This window comes from Camelina sativa, chromosome 17 (genome assembly GCF_030686135.1).
Source record: "Camelina sativa cultivar CO46 ecotype springtype chromosome 17, ASM3068613v1".
NCBI classification, from domain to species: Eukaryota; Viridiplantae; Streptophyta; class Magnoliopsida; order Brassicales; family Brassicaceae; genus Camelina; species Camelina sativa.
In genome coordinates this window covers 36,261,905-36,267,989 of record NC_141896.1, presented here as the reverse complement: position 1 = coordinate 36,267,989, position 6,085 = coordinate 36,261,905, and the positions used below count along the sequence as shown (strand labels likewise).

At 47.9% G+C, this 6,085-nt stretch overlaps 1 non-coding gene across 1 annotated transcript; it reads left to right on the top strand.

Moving 5' to 3' along the window:
• Window positions 1-298: 298 nt before the first annotated feature.
• On the top strand, window positions 299-404 carry LOC147924786 (small nucleolar RNA R71). The gene has a single exon (XR_015587939.1). It is a non-coding gene; the product is annotated as a small nucleolar RNA R71 (small nucleolar RNA).
• Window positions 405-6,085: the final 5,681 nt, after the last annotated feature.

The window sequence follows — 6,085 nt, the reverse complement described above, 5'->3', positions numbered from 1 at the left end:
TAAACCTGAGCATCACTAGAACTATCACAGAATTTGACACTCCTCAGGTCTCTTCTCAAAAGCCGCTCCACTTTTGCAATCAACTCAGCAATCTGCTTTGATTCTCCTCCTCCAATACTTCTCACTGTCTTATAATAATCAACACAATGGTTGTTGTTACTAGCTCCAAGATTCTCAATCAACTGGAGCTTCTCCTTTTGTTTTGATCATGAAATCTCCATTGCTAGCTGCATCTAATGCCATCTTGTACCTGTCATCAACTCCTCTGTAGAATGTGTTAATGAGTGATTCTGGAGTGAAACCATGGTGAGGAAATTCTCTCTTATAGTCTTCGAATTTTTCACAAGCCTCGTGGAATGACTCACTAGCACTCTTCTGAAAGCTTGAAATCTTGTTCCTGAGATGAGTAGCCTTCGCCTAGGTGAAATACTGCAGCAAGAAAGCAGCCTTATACTCATCCCATGTTTGAACATTATCTACCTTCAACAACTTAAACCAGCGATGAGCTTTATCACTTAAAGAAATGATAACAACCTGCATTTGACAGCATCATAATGTACCACATTCATTCGCGTTGTGCCACATATATCCTCAAAGTACTCCAAATGATAAACCAGGTTCTCTAATGGCAGACCATGAAACTGATTTTGCTTCACTAGACACAACAGTGCCAGTTTGATCTCAAAATCATTTCTGGCGATTGGAGGATGTTGGAAACCTCAGGTGTACATCTCAGAGTTGTGAGCATCATTTTCCCTCAAAGTCGGTCTTTGATTAAAAGCAGCTAAGCGGACAGCTTCGTGGTGTGTAACTTCTCTTTGCGCAGCTGCACGGGCAGCCTCTTCACCAGAAAGAGGATTAACATTCCCAGCAGGAAGGATATACTTAAACTCTCCATGATGTTCATCCTCCACATTACCAACATTTCGACCAGCTAAACCATCACAATTTCAGCAAGTCTTTTCTTTCTCCTATTCTTTCTCTCAATTTTTTCCCAAGTCCTCCTGATACTGTTCTAGGTGTAAAGAGCCTGCACTGCAGGTCATACACCTGAAAACACCAAATAGGAGACTATATATAAATTAACATCTAATTTCAAGAATCTGCTGCATCATCAATTCATCTCATTATCCCCAGAAGATGTCGCAGAATTGGTGCTCACAAGAGCTTGGACTCGTGCCTGGAAACTTTCCTAGAAGTTGTTAAACTGAAGTTTTTGCTGAAAACTTTCCTGACTATATCCATTTCCATGTCCTTATCCTTGAGGCACAAATGGCTTGTTGTAGCTTCCTTGCCATGGTGAAAAATGATTTTGCTGAAACCGTTGCGGTGGATATACCTTATCATGTGGGTTCTTGACATTAGTTGATGTGATCGCAGGACGCGACCTCAGCCAAGAAGACCAAGACACGCCGGACGCGACCAGGGCAACCTCTTCAGACGTGGCCAAGGCTCCAACGATCCTCCCCGGAGCCACCACACGTTCCAAGAGCTCAGCAAAGGCGGCCAAACAGCGGCTCAACCTATTTGTCCGAACCTACGTCCGACACCAGCCACCCAACGAAGACTCCGAAGGCTCAGTCCGCTTAGTCTTCACTCTTACCCAAGAGTGAGGACGGTCAAGTCGTTAAGCGAGGAAGTGTACTCTTTTTCCTCACTCCGGGTTTGTCCCAATGGGTTTACCGGAGGAGGTTTTAACGAGGCATGGAGCTAAAACGCAAAACGCCTAAAGGCTAAGTTGCTTCACGCGCAAGGCCAAGGCGGTTATCTCTCTTTCCCTCTTATTTTTGGTTTAATTTTGAACTTGAGAATATTCTCTTTTGATCCTATGTTTGTGAACGTTGGAGAGTGTTTGTGGCTAAGCGTGTTAGTCAAAAGGTGGCGATGTGTTCTCTTTGTAAAGGGGACACGTCAAAAGGACGATGTGCGGATCAAGATGAATCCGCGTGTCCTTAAGCTCCTATCTAGACCTAGCTATTTAAACTCTCCTTAAGCCCTTGTTCCTCCTTAGACTTGTATGAAAATAAAACTTTTCCTCAAGAGAGATTCTTGAAACTTGTCTCACTCTTCTCTTTCTTCAATCCGGGATTGAACCTTGAGAAAACCCTAACAAGTCGCGAACCGGGTTCGCCCTTGTTAGCGACCGTATCAAGAGGAGAGCCAAACCTCTTGTGTCGTCAAACGATCCATCCGTATTTTCTCTCATCACGTTTCCATCTGTCCTCTTTCATCTTTCTCGAGTCCCCTCGAATCACCTCAAGTCTTTCCCGCTATCGTTTCCCTCGAAGACGTCCACCCGCTCGTCCCGCATCCGTACTGTCTGATTGAACCGTTCGCGGCTTCCCGGAGAATCTCCTGAACGGCTCGTTTGAATTCCTTCAAACTCCGTTTCCCTCGTTTGATTCTCCCCTAGATCCGAAGCCCAGAACCTCGGCCGTGAAAAGTTTCACCGACTGAAAGTTGGCCGAGAGCTCAAGCCGCGTCCGTACCGCGAACGTACCGTGACCGTGTCCTCGGGTCACATCAGCTTGGTATCAGAGCTCCAAAGCTCCTACGAGGTTGTTTCTTTCCAGAACTCTCTGTTCCTTTAAAGTTTCAATCTTTGAGTTTAAAGCTTGCATCTTTTAGCTCCATAGGACTCGCTTGTTCTTTTTGGTTTAATTTGGTGCATGCTTAGGATTGTCTTTCGTCCGCTTAGGTTGTTAGAATTCGCATTTGTTCTTCGTGTTCATATCTCTGTTCCTTTGTGTTCTTGCGAGCTCACTTTTAGATCCATAAAGCTAGTTTCGCGATTAGTTTTTGTGTTTCCGGTCTTAGGCATAAAGCAATTCTTGTCGCGTAGCACTTTTACTTTTGCTTTTGCTTTATTTGTTTTAGTCATAGGATTGCATGTGTCATAGCTGTCCTCAATCATTGTTAGTGAAACGAATCTTTGTGTGGTCCTCTTGAGCGTGTGAGACTCACGTGTGGTATTCTTTTTGCGAGGTTTAAATTCAAACCTATACCGCGGAGCCACGCCACGTCACCGACAACTAGTCTGTACGATGGCCGAAGAAATTCCACCAGCGCCACCAGAGATTGGTGTCACCCTCGCCGCATTACGAACCGGCCTAGAACAACTAGCTGATCGCCTCACGAGGATTGAACTTATGAATCCTCCTCGCGAAGATCCGTTACCCGCGAGGCGACCACGACGCGAGCCGGCGAGTGATCAGTCCGATGAGGACTTTGAACCGAGGCCAAGACGACGACACCGCTATGATGATCAAGACGACGAAGGTCCGAGACGTTATGAGCCGAACCACAAGATGGTCCCACCGACGTTCGCAGGCAAGTCAGACCCCGAGGCCTATCTTGAATGGGAAAGTCGCATGGACCACTTATACTCGTGCCATGCCTATCCGGAGCTACGAAAGGTCCAATATGCGGTGGCACAATTCACCGATCACGCCCTTACCTGGTGGGATCGACTGGAAGCCGAACAACGACGCAACCGCGACCGACCTATCACTGTTTGGGAGGTCTTGAAGCAGAGATGCGAAGGCGCTACGTGCCTCCCTTCTACCACCGCGAGCTCCAGAAGAAGTTTCGGCGACTAACGCAAGGCGCACGGAACGTGGAGGAGTATTACGAAGAATTTGAACACTTGCGCAACCGGTTGCAAGTCGATGACTCCGAAGAGTCACTCATGGCTCAGTTCTTGGACGGATTGCAAGAACGCATTGCACGCAAGGTCGAGCGCCAACCCTATCAAACCTTTGAGGAGTTATTGCATCTTTCGGTGCAAATTGAGACTCAAATAAAGAAGAAGAGCGCCTCTGCGCCTCGTGGCCGAACTCAAGGAGCTACCAATTGGACTCCTAACACGTCGCCATCAAATCGATTGCCGGAAAAACGAAAGGCGACCAGCGCGGACTCAAGGTTCAAACCTAGGGAGCCGGCCACCAATGAGCGCCAAGATCCGCGACGCAACACCACCGACGTCCGGAGCCGCGACATTGTATGTTTCAAGTGTCAAGGGAGAGGCCATTACGCTCGTGATTGTCCGAACGCACGGACGATGATACTGACTGAGGCTGGCGAGATCGAGTCCGACGATGAGGCCACTGAAGAAATGGTGCAAGGAGAAACTGAGCTGGAAGAAGCTGTTGTGGAACCCGAGGTCGGAGAACTGCTCATGATACGCCGCATCCTGAACGCCGGTGTAGCCACGGATGACGCCAACCAACGTGACAACATTTTCCACACGAGATGCACTGTAAGTGGTCGCGTTTGTGGCTTGATCATAGATGGAGGTTCTTGCACTAATGTGGCAAGTTCCAGTCTTGTCAAGAAACTTTCTCTTGACACCACAAACCACCCTCGCCCTTATCGCTTGAGATGGTTAAATGATAAGACCGTGATCCAAGTAAAGGAACAAGTCACGGTCCCATTCAGTATCGGTCCGTATAAGGATCAAGTTCTTTGTGATGTGGTGCCTATGCAAGCTAGCCACCTCTTATTGGGGCGCACATGGCAGTTTGATAAGCGCACCACACACTGCGGCCATACTAACCAATACTTTTTCGTTCATGACAACAAACGTATTTGCTTGAAACCCTTGAGCCCCACGCAAGTACATGAAATGCAAGACAAGTTGTCTAAAGACTCGAACGATAAAAAGAATTTCCTGATTCAATATGGTGATGTTAGAAAGTCCCTTAAGGACTCAGCCCAAGTGATTTTGATGTTGTTTCGAGATGCATTGCTTTCAGGTCTTGATGGTTCACTAGAAGCCTTACCGGAGGTCATACGCGGCGTCCTCAAGCGATTCGCCGATGTGTTCCCCGAAGAACTCCCCGAAGGCCTACCACCGATCAGAGGTATCGAACATCAGATCGATCTAGTCCCAGGAGCGCAGCTTCCCAACCGGCCAGCCTACCGTGTCAACCCCGAAGAGGCGAAGGAGCTTGAGCGACAAGTCAAAGAGCTCATGGCTCAAGGTTACGTCCGAGAGAGTTTGAGTCCGTGTGCTGTACCAGTGCTACTAGTCCCGAAGAAAGACGGATCATGGAGGATGTGCGTTGACTGTCGAGCCGTCAACAACATCACTATCAAATACCGCCACCCCATTCCACGCCTCGATGACATGCTAGACGAGCTTAGCGGCGCCAGTGTCTTCTCAAAGATCGATCTGAAGAGCGGCTACCATCAAGTTCGGATGAAGGAGGGTGACGAGTGGAAGACGGCTTTCAAGACAAAACAGGGTTTGTACGAATGGCTGGTAATGCCATTCGGTCTTTCTAACGCCCCCTCTACCTTTATGCGTCTTATGAACCACGTTTTGAGATCGTTTATCAATAAATTTGTAGTGGTTTATTTTGATGATATATAGGTATATAGCTCTAGTTTGACTGATCATGTAAAACACCTAGAGGCTGTCTTGTTTACCCTCCGCGAAGAGCAACTCTACGCAAACTTGAAAAAGTGCGTGTTTGCTGCTGATGAATTGGTAGGCTTTGTTGTGAGTTCGCAGGGCCTCAAGGTCGATGGAGAGAAGATACGCGCAATAGAGGAGTGGCCCACACCAACGAGCATCACTCAAGTCCGGTCGTTCCACGGCCTAGCCAGTTTTTACCGGAGGTTTGTGCGAGATTTCAGTACGATCGCCGCGCCTCTCACCTCCGTGATCAAGAAGAACAGCGAGTTTCGATGGGGAGAGGAACAAGACAAGGCGTTCACCGAGCTCAAGAAACGCCTCATGCAAGCACCCTTGCTTACATTGCCCGACTTCAACAAAACTTTTGAGGTTGAGTGCGATGCGTCGGGAGTTGGAGTCGGAGCTATCCTGACTCAAGGAGGCAAACCGGTGGCGTACTTTAGTGAGAAGCTTAGTGGAGCTACGCTTAATTACCCTACGTATGACAAGGAGTTATACGCCCTCGTTCGTGCCATGGAGGTTTGGCAACATTATCTATTGGCGAGAGAGTTTGTGATTCATACTGATCACGAAACCCTCAAGCACCTCCGCGGCCAGACCAACCTCAAGAGACGTCATGCGAAATGGTTGGAGTTCATTGAGTCGTTCCCATACGTCATTAAGTAC